The following is a 16069-nucleotide window of genomic DNA, read 5'->3' as shown; positions in this document are numbered from 1 at the left end:
ATACAGCTAAGTTTCACTCAGACTCTGTGGAGAGGCCACCAAGGGTGAAATATTTTGGGTTGCCTTTCATGGAAACCAGAGACTTAGAAGGTTGACTGAACTCTATAAATATTAAAGGTTCTCTGCCAACTCCTAATGTTATAGTGTTATTCAGCGTGAGGTGCGGAAAGTGAGAGGAAAGAATCAAATTAAGGAAGCCTGTATAAGAAATAGTGGTCGTATTTGGCAGTATATAAACTCACTGTAAAAAGAAGCATAACTGAATTCCATGAAGAGCCACGTGGGGGACGCCTGGGTGGCTAGGTCGACCTGCCTTCAGCTCTGGTTATGATCCCAGCATGCTGGGATCGAGTCCCGCATCGGGCTCTTTGCTCAGCAGGGAGCCTGCTTCTCTCTCCGCCTCTGCCTGTCACTCTGCCTGCTTGTGCATTCTCTCTCTTTCTCTCTCTCTGACAAATAAATAAATAAATAAATAAATAAAATCTTTAAAAAAAAAAAAAAAAGGAGCCATGTGGTAGAAGGCAAATGACCAATGTCTGGTTCTACCAGGGATCGCTGAAGGAAAACAAACCCATCTGTGCACCGAATATTCTCAGGTAATCCTTGGCTTCCCAGTTTTGTAGCTCTCCGTCCTTCCCACACACAGTGGTTAGCCTCTCGCTTCTGCCCACTGATAAGATTTCCTGAACTGACTGGAGCACGAAGAGAGAAATACACGTCATGTGTTCTCAGTTCTTGAAGGCACGAGTCAAGTCCCAAGTTCATTCCCTGAAAATGAATTCATCCACCCTCAAGTGCCTCTCTCGTACTCTGCTTTGCCATAAATGCCTCGAATCCATTTTTGATACTGCAAGGCGGCATATTTCATGAAATATGTGATAAGTTCACACATCTGAGATTAGAATTTGGCTGATTGTCCTTTCAAGTGCTAAATAAAAACCAGGTTGATTGCTATAACACTTTGTCAAAGATACCAAACGGAATCCATGTTTCACAAATGGAACTAGGGCATACTCACGCCAGATTCACTGTCTAAATATATAAATTAATTCTTCAAGAAATATATTTCAGTAAAACATCATTAACACTAGTGTCTTTCATAGTGTTAGAATCTCTTCAGTAACATAAATGGCATGAAGTATTTGAAAAGCAGTTCCAATGCACGATCTGTCTTAAGTAATATTTTTGATGGTTTTAATAGTACCGAACTTTCCATCTTAAATCAACCTTATATAAAATATTTATAAGATAACATGTAAAGTGTGTAAAAGGTCCTTGTCTCCTGTTCTGGCCTTCTGTTAACTTTCTACAGAGTGACATAAATATTAACAGTGAATAAAATGTGAGATAAATGCAACTGTGCACAAAAATTACATTGCACCTGTGGCGCCTGGGTGGCTCAGTGGGTTAAGCCTCTGACTTAGGCTCAGGTCATGATCTCAGGGTCCTGGGATTGAGCCCCGCATGGGGTTTTCTGCTCAGCAGGGAGCCTGCTTCTCCCTCTCTCTCTGCCTGCCTCTCTGCCTACTTGTGATCTCTCTCTATCAAATTAAAAAAAAAATCTTAAAAAAAATTATATTGCATCTAATTAAGCTTTGAAGAAAAAAACAAACTTAAAATGAATGACAATTCATTTGTGGCATGATAGCATAAACAGTTGCAACTATTGTAAAATCGTGTATATTAATATTCTTTCCTGAAATTATATTTAAAATAAGTTGAAGTTTTCTTGGTAACTTGTTTTTGTTTTTGGTAATAGTTTTTGAGAAGCTGATATATAGAGTTCCTTTCTGTGTTTTGAGACTTAAAAAAGACTTGTAAGAACAGGAAGAATGGATTGATGTTTACAATCTCAGCAGCCGAACTTTTCCTGTTCAGGATTTGTCAAATCAAAGAACATCACTAGAGTATCTGATATACCTTTCTAGAAAAGTTATGACCTATCAGCAGTTATTCAAATGGGGTTGAAAGTGGTCTTTACCTGATTGGATAATATAAATCTTGAGACGATGGTAGAAAAACGACTGGGGAGGAGAAATAAATCCTTCAGTGATCCCATAAATCACGTAAAAGAGCCTTCAGCTCTTATGTATCAGGGTTAAATTTATACATTTTAGCACACTTTAATATAATGTGTGGACAGAGATGAATATTGCATTGAGAGCTGATTTATACTAGTTTCAGAAGTTTCTATAAAACTAATTTTGTATTTCCTTATAAATTAGTATCACACATCTATTTGGAATGAGTATTTACTGGAAAGCTTTCATTAATATTTAAACTACAAATGTACACAAAATATGGAAACTTTCAAACATCATTTTCTGAATAAAATTTTGCTAATTCTTTTGGATTTACTGTATTTTTCCAAAAATAAATCAAGAATTAACATCAAGGTATTTCTGAAAGCACTAGATCTACATATCAAGGACAGTTTGACATTCATTAATCCATAAGAAAAGGTAAAAATACAGAAGAAAACGGACTATTTCTGATTTGGGATCAATTAAATTAATTAAGTGGTTAGAAAGCAGTGCGGCAAAAACGCTTAAAATGAAGCTAAATATCTGTTTGCCCAAGTTAGGGAGGCGGTCGGGTTAGACACACTGAAAGGCTTTGTGATTCTATGATTCTAAGATTCTATGATTCTAACAAAAGGACAGTAATATGGATCAAGCAGTACTTGGTCTCCAAAGAGAAAAATTTAGTAAAAACTCACTGTAAACCATCTTAATTATTTAATTATCTACGTGCACTCATATTTGCTCATAAACTTGCCCTTCCATGATGAAGTAGTGGCTGTTCCTGCCTGCCATATCCTCTTGGCCTTACCTTGTCGCACCAAAGGCTGCTTAATAGGAACATCTGCGATTCTCTACCTAACGTCTTTATCCACCCGCAGAGTATACTCAACCTGGGGGGAGGGCAAGCCAGAGATGCTTCAGAGTTTAAGCTCCTAAAAGTAGCCGCCAGCCAATGATGAAAGAGAGTTGGTGAATTTACACCCTACATCCTCACCTCTCAGTTGGGATACCTTTGAGCTGGACTCTTATCTCCCAGGGTCTTCAGTAGGACCCAGCTCACGTTGCCCACAGCAGTAAATATCTTGATAATATCACACTATTAACAGGCTTATTTTTTTCCCCTTCCTCGATTTCCTACTTCCTACTGGTATCTCCAATGATCACCTCTCAAAAACTGCTTGTGTGGGACTCCTTGTCTCTGGGTTAGCTTCTGGAGAAACCCAAACTCTGGGCACACATATTAACCCTAAAATAAATCAGATGACTTTATATGTGATTAGTTGAGACTATTATTGGACAAAAGAGCAATGTCTTCGTTCTTGACTAATAGGACATTTTATAATGTGTGACTAGAATATGTGAAAGACCAAGCACTGATAGGTATTATAGGAGTGTTTCAGGAGCCTACTCCTATTGACATTCTGAGATGGACAGTTCGTTGTCATGGAGACTGTCCTGTACTTCATAGGACGTTCAGCAGCATCCCTAGCTTCTACTCACTAGGTACCAGTAACAACCTCCATCCATCAGTGGCAACCAAAAATGTCTCTAGACACTGACAAATGGCGGGGTAAGAGGAGGATCATCTCCCATTATCCCCATTTAAGAGCCACTAGATTATAGAAACGACTTCATTTAACATATTCAATTACATCCACTCATTCAACTATCCCATACAGAATAAATATTATATAGCAAGCATTGTATTAGTAAATGATTAAAAAAAAAACACACATGTAAGTTCCTGATTTCAGAGTTTATGTTCTTATCAGAGGAAAAGAATCAAAACAAACTATTAACTCACAGTGAAAAATTTTTTGTAATTCTGAGGCATTTTCCAATGGAGGCTGTAGAATGAATAATTTCTTTCTAAAATTTCATGTATATATATATATATATATATATGGCTATTTCCAAAGTGCAAGTGTATGTGTATGTCTGTATGATTGTCATTCTGATGAAGCAAAAGGCTGTTAATTTTCACAGTGTACATTCTGCATGGTGGGAGTGAAGGATAAGATATCTGCCCTTGGTTTTTGTTTCATGCCTTCTGCGCTGAAATACTGTGGGAGACTGAGTACATTCTGCTCTCTTTCACTATTGCAATTTCGTCTTTTTTCTTTCCTCCTTGCATGTATTTGTCCTGTAACTTCCACCTAACTTCTCCCAAGAGTTTTTTGTTTTAAATAATATGTGAACAACTTTAATGATTAAAATTAAAGAAGCACTGGAAGGTAAATTTTCTTAATTTTTCGTCCATTTTTCTCAGAATTGCTATGAGATTTTCTCTCCTAATCTCATGTAACTTCTTTTTTATGACTCACATAAAAATTATCTTCATCATGTCCTAGTATGGCAGTTGTAGGTGGCACAATACCTCTTTGTGCTCATCAGTCCTGCAGGTATAGAAGGCCTTATCCTGTAATTTCAAAGTCTACCCCTGAGGGCTTCCTCTTCTGTTGATCTGTGCATGAGACCCATAAAAAGTGACAAGCACAGTAGTATTAATGCCTCCAGAGTAGCTCTAAGCCCATGATGGATGAGAGCAGGGAAGCAACTATCCCAGCTTCTGACATGCTTCCCACACTTTCTTCCAGAATTTTCCAGGGGGTATTGAGCCACTGTGTAGCCTATTTATTGGATTCCTTTCCTTCCCTGTCTCAATTCCTCCTGGCCCTATGATACTCTCTAGATCCATTCACCAATGAACCATTCCAATGTTGTACTAGAATGATGGGCTAAAAGAATGATCACCACATTTTGGAGTTTATAATCTAACATGAATGGTGGGCATTACTGTTAATAGGTAAAATATTATTAATGTATAAAATATTACTATTCTCTTAGACACTTGTACAGGATATGTTGTTAAAAGGAGAAACTCAGGCTGGGGATATAAAATTATAATATCTGAATACTTTCTCCATAGTTATTGATTTTCCTTTTTTTTTCCTTGTGGGGGAGGGGGGAGGGTAATATTACAATAGTTTAAATAAAATCCTTTAGTAATTCAACCATCTCTGAATGGCTTATTTTTTAATGTCATAATGCTCTTTTGAAAGAGTTCTGATAATCAGTACTCAGAGACGCATGTGAAAAAAAACATTTGTTCAGCAGAGGAATAATCCATGCTCACCCTCTGATCAGACAAAAGCCACAGAACAGAGTATCATCACACGGATAGTACCAATGACACAGAGAAGCTCCTGGTATGTCTGGAGTGACTGCTTTTTTGTACAAGCTTGCAGCTGACATGAAGGTTAAAACGCTGCTTGGTACACGAACATGTAGAAAACGTAAATTGGGCTGTTGCAGCAGAGAACAATTCTGTATTTTTGAAGTAGCAGACTCATCAAAATCCAGGCCTACTATTTTAAAATTTTACAGTTGAATATTTTGTCCAGATTTTCAAAAGCCACATTGTAAGTGATTTCTGCGGTGCTATTTTGTTGTTTTCAAGTCTATGCAAATATAGTGATGGGTGAAATAAATTCTTAATACATAATTTTAAAGCATTTTGCACTTCTTTTAGCTAAGTGTGTTCAAAGACAAAATGTGCATATAAGTGTGTTTGTGAGAGAGGTGCTGTTAAGTAAAGAAACATGTACTAAGGAAATAATTTTGCAATTGGGAGATAATAATTTCCCAATATGTTTTCTTTCACTGAAAATAAAAGATATATGACAGTACTGAATTGATACATATATTGTTTTACACTAATAAAAACTTTGTTTAGATAAAGAAACACGGTTTCAGAGTCTTAGTTTTTGTTTTGTTTTGTTGTCTCTCTTACTTTGTTTCTCTCTTGCCAAGGTACTTCTCAGGAGAATGTTGTTAAGTGCAAGAACTAAAACACACTGGATTACAAAAGATACAAAGTAAACAAATTATTCTGAAATAAAATTATCAGAATAGTATTAGGACATATTTGTGATATAGCAATAGATGTTCTTGAATAACCACATTAGATTACACAGTCTAGCAGTGGGTTTCACAACAACTCTAATTTCAAAGCAAAGATGAGCAGTATTCAAGATATCTGTGAAATGTGTATTACGATGCAAAAATACTTCTAGTAGTGATGGCGTGTAGGTACTACCAATACTACTATGGTTTATTACCTACATTCATAATTAAAGAACATGCTGGAAAGAAAGAGGTAATTTTGTATGTTTTACTAATCAAATTCACAAACCTTCCGAGTTCCTCTTGAAAGTAACAACGTGACACTGGCTGATAGTGCTAAAAGGACTTTGGGGATGTGCTAACCCAAAACCTGTTTTCACAAAGTAATGACTTGATGTTTCCACAAAATCAGTTTTTATTTTTCACCTTGGTACTAATTCAAATGGAAATGTAAATTAATAAAAACTAATAAAATGACCTAACAGCACAGGAGTTATAGAGAGTATGATAAACTGGAGAACACGGGCTCCTTCTGAAAGAGACTGCATATGCATGTCAAACGAAGAGTCTTAGGGTCCCCGTTAGGGTTACCAACTTGTAACCTCTGATAAAATGTGTAAAACAAAAAGGCAGTTTTAAATATTTTAGATTTTTGAAAGCTATTTGCAAAGTATTATCTTCAGTCTTTACCACCTACCTATATTGCTATAGGTAAAGCAGATTAGATTATCTCTGTTTCACAGGAGGAAGACAGATGAAGAACAATCTCTGCCACATATTCAGTTAGAAAAGCTAGATATTGTAGGCAGTATTCCACTTTCCTTTAAAGGATAAGTAATTGCTGAGACCTTGTGTTGGTGAAGCATTTTTAGGAAGGAAGGAAGAAAAGAAGGAAGGAAAGAAGGAAGGAAGGGAGGGAGTCAAATTTAGTGTAGTGTATGAGCAAACAGTAAAACTTGCAAATGAATGCATCAGATAATAAGTCCCCATGTGCTGAGTTGTCTACTATGTGCATTGTGCTTAATTCCTGACTGGTATGTATTTCTAGTCTTCATAAGAATTCTGCAAAGTAGGTGTTGGCATCCATAGAAGATACTCAGACTTGAATTAGACAAGAAAAGGAATCCGATTAAGGAAATCTTAAAGTTCTCACTGGCACCATATAGCCAAAACATCATCATAACCATTCTCATTCCCACTTCCATATTGGCCTGAACTCTATCTCCTAAAACCAATGTTAAGATAAAAATAGTATTTTAATCAGAAAGTTAGTATGTCAGTTTTAGTAATTAAACATGCCACAGAATCTTTGGTCTCTGTATCTGTTGACCTTTAGGATGTCAAATTGTACAGGTTAATTTTATTCTGTGGATTTTTAAAATTGGAATTATGTAATCCATACTTTATAGAAGACAGAAGCAAAAATATGGCAAAACTTCATTTTGTATAAATTTTTTATCATTACTTAGTCAATTGAAAATAAAATTTAAAAATATCCATCCAAGCATCAGTATCAATTAAATAAGTGTTAAAAATCTTTCTCCTAATGCACTTTAGGAAAATTTGATGCTATTTTTACTTTTTTACAGAAAAGCATATTGATAACAATCAATATATCATTTTGAATTGTCTTCACACATTATATACCTTTTTAATTTTTTGAATCTTCAAATAGTTAAAAGTAATGATATATTCTATTGTCATTTAAATTCAAAATTTAAATAGATGTTTTGCATTCTAAACTTCAGAAATGAAAGTAGAAAATAAAATAAGTCAATATTTACAAAGAAATCCCCGGGGAGTGTTAAACTTAAATGTTAAGCATGTTTATGTCACTGCAGAATAAAAATGTACTTTTTCTTTTATCTCTACAACTTCTAATTTTTCACAAAAGCTTATGTTACCATCATAATACAAATTAAAATTATGCTTAAAAATATGTCAGAATTTCTTACACATTTTCTTATTCTGCCCACAGAAAAATCAGAGTTTTATTTCTTAAGTGGAGAAAAGTCAGGTAGGGCGATGGACAAGAGAGAAAGCAACTGAGATTTCATGCAACATGGTAAAGAAAGCCGCACATGTCAAGATGACATCTGAGCAAAGACTGAACAAGAAATAGAGCCATAGGAAAGGGAGTGTTGGAAGAGGCATCCGGGCAAGGGCAGAACAGAAGTTGTCACAGAAGCAGCATGCTTTCAAATAACATTTATCAGCACTTACTATGTATGCATGTTATGATTTTCACTGCTGTGAAAGTACCAAACAACCAAAAGACAGGATTCCTACCTTCAAGGAATTTTAACTGGAGCTCGGTGAAAAGGGAGAGAAACGGGAAAGACCTAGAAAACAATTCAAAGTATTTCTCTTCAGTAAAAAACAGTCCATACCTATTATTTTTTAAATCAACTATTACACTTAATCTAGGGTATTAAAGACAGATTTCATGTTTAGGTAATAGCAAAGCTTGCAATATCTATTCTCCTATAATTTAAAACCATTGGCTGTTCGCATTTAAGTCTTTTCTAATGAGTCAGGATTAAGAATCTAGGTTTTGTCCATAATTTTAATTTTTAAAACTTAATTATATTTCCTTCCACGGTAATATGAAAACAGATCCTCTAACTGTAAATTATTTTTGACGAATCCTCAAGCAGACTGAAACACCAAAGCAACAAAGATCTTGATTTAACATCTATGAAATGTTCTTTAGAACTCCAGATATTGCCATATCTAAAATTTTTAATATATTCTTTTAATAAACACTTTGCTGTTTTGCATTATGATGCCATGACACAAATTCACTTGATACCTCTTCCTCTGTGTGTGAACAGTGTCAATCATGTGCCAAATTTATGTCTACTGCAACTGACGAGCTATCTTTTTACTGACACATCTGTTAGATGGAATGTTTAGTTGATCAAAAGGCATCATGTAGAATAGAATAGTACAATATTAAATGAGCATGATGTCAAGCCAGTCCAGAAAAAGATCACATAAATATTAGACTAAAAAGAACTTGACTCAGGAGAAAGAATCGTTGTTGGATTAGTAAACAGTTGGAAACTGATGGAATTGAAAGGTTAACTAAGCCCCTTCTGGGAAAAAAGTGAGTTCAATCCAGTCCCCTTTCAAGTGTATAACCAATACTCTTAGCTGTCCCTCCAATACAAAATAATTGAGAGCCAATTGACAACCATGGGATAAGCCTTCTGAACAATACGGGTACAGTGAAAATCTATAAAGTTTCACGTATGCATTCAGCAAATACTTAATGTGCAAAGCTAGGAAAGACAATTATAAATAGATATTATTTCTGCCCTCACAAGGCCTATAATTTAGTAAGGCTCTAAGCAAGTAAGAACATTATTCTAAGAATGATCACTTTAGCAGTACATACACTAAAATGGGCATGGTAGAGAAAAGAGTAGTAGGGTCCCTGAGCAGGGATGACAGGCAAATTTGTGAAGGCTTGCAAATTTTCAAAAACTTCACTCTCAAAAATTTGTTATAGAAATTAATATTAAAATTTAATATTAAAATATTAAATTAATATTAATATAGAAAAATATTAAAATGAAATTAATATTACCAAGGGCTATGGTATAGGTTCAAACATAATGTGATATAAGCTGCATTTTAATGCTGTTCACAAGAAAACCACTTTCATATTAATACATAGGTTGAAGGTGAAACAATGGAAATAAATTTACCATCCAAACACTAGTTAGAAAGGACAATGTGAGGATGGCTACAACAAATAACACAGGAAATAACAATTGTTTGTGGGGATGTGGAGAAACCAGAATCTTCATACATTGCGGGAATGTAAAATGATGCAGCTTCTTTGCAAAAACGGTTTAGCAGCTTCTCATAAAATTAAATACAGAGTCACCACATGACCCAGCAATTTCAGTCCTAAGTATATGCCAAAGAGAAATGGAAACATATGCACATGAAATGCACAAGTGCATTGTTTATAATAATCAAAAAGTGGAAAGAGCCCAAATGCCCAGCAGTTGATGAATGGATAAATCAATGTGGCATATCCAAATGGGGTAGGCAGAATAAAGACCCCTAAATATGACCATACCTTAATCCATGGAACCTGTGAATATGTAATCTTACGTGGCAGAAGGTACTTTCCAAATGTGAATAAGTTATGGGCTTTGAGATGGGGAGGCTAACCCTGAAAGATCAAGATGCCCAATGTAATCACAAGGCTACTTATATTTGGAAGGAGGAGAGAGAAGAGGCAGTCACAGAAACTCCATGTGAGAATACCACCTGCTTTTGTTGGCTTTGAAAACTGGAGACTCCACCAACCACCAAGCACTGGAGAAGGTCTCTAAAAGATGGAAAAGACAAGGATGTGGATTCTCCCCAGCATTCAGAAAGGAATGCAGCCCTGCCAACATTTTGATTTTAACAAGGTGAGACTTGTATTGAGTTTCTAATCCATAGAACTGTTGGATAATAAATTTATATTGCTTCGAGCCACTAGATTTCTGGTAACTTGTTATATCAGCAAGAGGAAACAAATGTGTTATTCAGTGGAATAGTATTCAGCTATGAAAATAAATGAATATTGGCACATGTTACAGCATGAGCGAAGATAGAAAAACATATGCTAAGTGAAATAAGCCGGTCACAAAGACCACATATTGTATGATCCTACTTATATGAAATATAAGGAATATATCAATATTCCTTGTTGAGTAAGCAAATTTATAGAAACAGAAAGTAGAATAGCAGTTGCTTAAACCTGAGTGCAGGGGGTTTAGCATACTCTGACTCTAACTCATCTTTTGCCTCCTTGTAATTTTAAGGATGCTTGTGATTACTCTGAGCTGATCTTGATAACCCAGGACAATTTCTGCATTTAAAGGTCAGATGATTACAACCTTAGTTCCACTTACAATCTCAGTTCCTCATTTGTCATAAAGCAACTTATTTACAGGTTCCAAGGATTTGAGGTGGACACCTTTCATTGGCCATCATTCTGCCTATCACAAAAAAGCATTAGTTTTCCTTCTGGAACAGGTATGATACTGTTATTTATTATAGAACACCAACTCATATTGGCTTAGCACTTAAGGAACTTAAATGGTTTATGTAACTGAAAAGTGCAGAAGAGGGAGCTGGATTTAGGATAGGCTTGATATCTTCGAGTGACTGATTTCTGTCAATGTCTCTACTCAGCTGTTTTCAGCATTGATGTCACATTAAGTCACTCACCATCATAATGGTAGTTAAAAAGTTTCATGGGTGCAAAATCATTCCTTCATATCATATCAGCAGTAGAGAGGGTATTTTTGTCTCAGCAACCTGAGCACATATTCAAAGGTTCACTTAGACTGGATCAACTCAGAATTATATACCTTCTGCTGCTCCAATTCTGTGGCCAGGGGAATGGAATGTGGTAACTGGCTCGGACTTGGTCCCAGGTCCCAGAGATGGATTCACCTTCTCCAGAACAAACAGGATCCCAAATGGAAAATTCTTAAGAGAATAAGGAGGAATGGACTGAGGGGGAAAACCAATAAATGTCGATTCTATCTTCACATACCAGTCTCATATCCAGAATTATGATCTTTTATTAACAGAATCATGAATAACCTAGAGTATTTTAGAAGGGCCGAATTTCACCTAACAGCATCAAGTAAAGCAATGCAAATTAAAAGAAATATGTGGACAGTAAGGTCACATTACATGACATATGACACGAGTTACTGAATTGCATTTAGCACTGCTGTCTGCTCTCACTAATGCCAGCTCAGTCTTCCATATTCATTAGGAAGCAAGAAGTCTTTGGTTGGTTTCTGAATGCAACAGAGAGACAGATGGACAATTTTGCTCAACATAAGCATATTTCTGCCTTATTCTTCACAGCAAATATTTTGTCTGTAGTGAATTTCTAACTTTAATTTTAAGTCCTTAAATTATTTGTGGCTTTTTCTTTTGAATCTGTATCTCTGTGATTATCACAGGCTTCATTCCCTTGTCACATTTGTTTACAGTAATGTTTCCACTTGCATGATTTGTCAGCACTTGTATATTCAAGCCTTAATTTTCTTCCCTGCTTTTTTTTAAATTTTTTTTTATTTTTTTTTAAAGATTTTATTTATTTATTTGACAGACAGAGATCACAAGTAGGAAGAGAGGCAGGCAGAGAGAGAGAGAGAGAGGAGGAAGCAGACTCCCTGCAGAGCAGAGAGCCCGATGTGGGGCTCGATCCCAGGACCCTGGGATCATGACCTGAGCCGAAGGCCGAGGCTTTAACCCACTGAGCCACCCAGGCGCTCCTCTGCTTTTTTTTTTAAAGCAGCCCCCACAACAGCCTGGAACCCAGCGTGGGGTTTGAACTCACAACCCCGAAGTCAAGACCTGAGCTGAGATCAAGAGTGGGACGCTCAACTGACTGAGCCATCCAGGCGCCCCTCAAGATTTACTTTCTTAAACCATTTTATAAAACTCATTGAAGTATAACTGACATATGATATTATATTAGTTTTAGGTGTACACCACAGTGATTTGACATTTGTATACATTACAAATGATAACCACAGTAAGTCTAGTTACCATATGTCACCTTACAACGTTCATCAACGTTAATACAATGTCATTGACTATACTTCCCACGCTGGACATTACTCCCCCATGGCTGATTTATTTTATAACTGGAAGTTTGTACTTCTTAATCCTATTCATCCATTTTGCCCCCCATTCTTCTGGCAACCCTCAAAATGTTCTCTGGGCCCATGAGTCTGGGTTTTGTTTTGTTTCTTTGTTTAGATTACACACATGAATGAAATCGTGTGATAAATGTTTTTGTCTGACTTATTTCACTTCGCATAATATTCTCAAGGTTCAGCCAAGTTGTCACTAATGACAAATTTCACTCTTCTTACGGCTGAGTAATACTCCATTGTATAAATATAACATATCTTCTTTACTTGTTCATCCAACTTCTATCTTTTGGCTATTATGAATATATTTACTTAGATGAGTCCTCAAATAATTGATTCATGCGTACTGTTCAGGGTTTATAGTTTATACTGTGAGAGAGATAGGGTAGAGGGTCCTCACTTTACAATATCTACAACCAGAAACTAATGAAAAGTTTCATTTTAATACCTTAGAAAGACACTCATCATGAGCATAACAGAAATTGTACTATGGTATTTGATTTGAAGTGTCCATTTGAATGTGGCTGCCACTTGTATCACTATCTAGAGACTCATTAGATAAATTAAAATATTTCTACCTCGTCTGTTTGAAGACGCAAACAATCTTGGAAGGAGTAATACAAAAATTTTAATATAATATTAGTCATTGATATCTTAATATTACTTAGTTTATAGGTTCTTTCTTTTTTATAGTTTGTTAAGAAGTGGGGCACTGAGCAATTTATGAATAATAACTCAATATACAAAAACATGTTTCCTTTCCCTCTAATAAACTCCCCATCTCCTCAAATAACATCAATCAACTCTCTATTTTATTTGAGATAATTATATATGACAACAAAAAAATCTTTGCGAAAAGGATATTTCTATCAATGGGAGAACCTTACTTCCAATCACCACTTAGGGAACTCAAAGCAAATTTTAGATTCCCTTTGGGTCTTATTGAAATTAGGCACAAAAAAATCACTGTAAGCCAGAAATTTTCCATAGATCTTCCCTGATGATTCTGAATTAGAGATTACACCCACAGGACTGTGGAACTAAACCGTCTCAGTAAATGCATTCTAGTTACTGGTGAGTAGTCAATCCCATTACTTTAGACCTAAGAAGTTAAAATTAAGCCTCTCCTAATTTTGGAAAGGTTTCTATTGCTAATAGGATAATTGCACCTGATTTCAAAGTACAGACTGTAGTTTTCTTTTTTTAAGAACTCATTTTTGGAAATAGAGCAATTCCCTCAGTGGAAAGATGATTAAAAAAAAAAAAAAACCAACTCAACAACAACTGAGTTTTCCCTCTGCCTCAAATTTACTGCTGGATCTCATACTGAAATAATAAGCAGACCTGTCCTTTTTCTTTTTTTTTTTACTTTCATGTGTTCCCATATTGTCTTACTGTATTATGATTATATTAGCAATTAGAAAAGGAGGAATTAACGCTGCATCTACTTATTACCATCAGCCTATTAATTTACACTGGAAATTCCCTCTACACTTTGACATTCTGTGCTATTCTGTGTTGAGTCATCTGAGATTTCAGAAAGAACTCTCATTATCAAATTAATTCTCAAAGAAGGAAGCTTCTGCCCTTCCCATTTCTTCATGAGAGAGATACTAACAGATGTTCTTTTATGTTATACACATACCTCTGTCATCCACTTTGGGGTGTGGAGGGTGCATGACTTTCCTGCTTTGTATGATGCAAATGAAGTGAGAATTTGAAAAAAATGGAGTCATGGACTGCTTTGTACTTACTGTCTTAACCTTTTAAATTTTAATAGAAAGTAACCTTTTCCTTATTTTATGTTTAATTAAATCTCTCCCACTCTTCAAAGAAAACCATTTTTTTCCCTCCATAAGGTAAGCTTGAGATTGCTATTGAACATTTCTCCCCCATCAATAGCTCTTTAATATTCTTGTCTCATTCAGCAAATATAATGCCAGATAAAGTTGCATTTATTGGGAGAATGCCTATTAATTGTGTGTTTACAGTGAAAATGACTGGTTCTCAAAAGATATCATTCAATAAACTTAATTTATTTTCAGGTTAAAAGTTTATATTTATTTAGACTTCATTTGAATATAAACTAGAGTGTAGTTTAAAAGAGATAAAATTAGTTTCACAGCTGTAAGTTTTAAAAAAATGATAAATTCATTTTCAGCAGCATCTGCAATTTGGAAAAAAAAAAATACTCCAATAGGGAAAACACAAGCTACTTGCTACTCTGGTTGAAACATTTCAACTATTCTTTAAGGAATCAAAATCTGTCATTTATTTCAGATGTGCATCATTACAAAACTTTCACAACACACCTGTTTCTGCTCAGACACTATTTTGGTGACCTACAATTTTACTGGTGTTAAAATGTTAAAAAAAAATTTTTTTACTACAATAAACACATTTCTCTAATAGCATTCTTTCCAAAAAACAAAGCAGGTGTCTGAATGTTCTTGTGATTTGAAGCTGACAATACAAGCTGAACTATCACATCACATTTGTGATAACTACTCTTTGGTCCTCAGTAATTATTTTTTCCTCTTTGTCAAAATCTATGCCTTCACACTAACTTTTAAAAATAATTAAGAAAAATTGGGGCACCTGGGTGGCTCAGTGGGTTAAGCCTCTGCCTTCGGCTCAGGTCATGATCCCAGGGTCCTGGATCGAGCCCTGCATTGGGCTCCCTGCCCAGGAGGGAGCCTGCTTCTCCCCCACTCTCTCTCTCTCTGCCTCCCTCTCTGCTTACTTGTGATCTCTGTCTGTCAAATAAATAAATAAAATCTTTAAAAAAATAATTAAGAAAATGTTGGGTATCTTTTATGGCACTGCTTTGCAATGGAGACAAATCTACCATATTAAGTAGGTCATATAAAATGACCGATTCATTCAACATATATTTACTGAGCTCCTGCAGTGTCTCAAACACTGTCCTAGGTGATTAATATACATTGGTGAAGAGTTCAAACAAGTATCACCATCATTATGAGGGTGACCATTTCATGTGGGAGTTAAAAGAAACCCATGATAAATATAATACATAAGTAAGTTATCTAAGGTATAGGATAATGAGTACTATAAATAGAAAATAAAAATTAGAAAGAGAAGACCAGGAGTTTGTGGTGAGGTGGGAGCAAATGTTCCAGGATTAAATAGATGATCAGGATGGATCTTTGAGGACAGACTCGAGAGTGGTATGGGAAGTTAGCCTTGTAGACTCTGGGGAAGAGCTTTCCAGGCAGAGACACGGCGGAGAAAGAGCTGAGAAATGGTTGAGGAAGGAAAGAGAAGGCATATTATTTAAGGCAAGCAAGGGGGAGAAACAGCAGGTCCTGTAGGGGGTTCAAGTGCTGAGGAGGGGGCTTGAATGCTGTGCTGAAGTTGTAAACTCCCCTAATTTAAAGAGACTACATGACTTTCAAAACCTCAGCTTTTAAAAATCTCTCCATCAATCTT

At 35.6% G+C, this 16069-nt stretch overlaps 1 non-coding gene across 1 annotated transcript; it reads left to right on the top strand.

The window, feature by feature from the left end:
- The first annotated feature begins 9311 nt into the window (after positions 1–9311).
- LOC116873630 lies at positions 9312–9414 on the top strand. Its single transcript, XR_004383869.1, has one exon. It is a non-coding gene; the product is annotated as a U6 spliceosomal RNA (small nuclear RNA).
- Positions 9415–16069: the final 6655 nt, after the last annotated feature.

This window comes from Lontra canadensis, unplaced genomic scaffold, assembly GCF_010015895.1.
Source record: "Lontra canadensis isolate GAN:19392208 unplaced genomic scaffold, GSC_riverotter_1.0 scaffold34, whole genome shotgun sequence".
Lineage (NCBI taxonomy): Eukaryota > Metazoa > Chordata > Mammalia > Carnivora > Mustelidae > Lontra > Lontra canadensis.
Note: the sequence above shows the minus strand (reverse complement) of the source record. Positions and strands in the feature narration are given on the sequence as shown.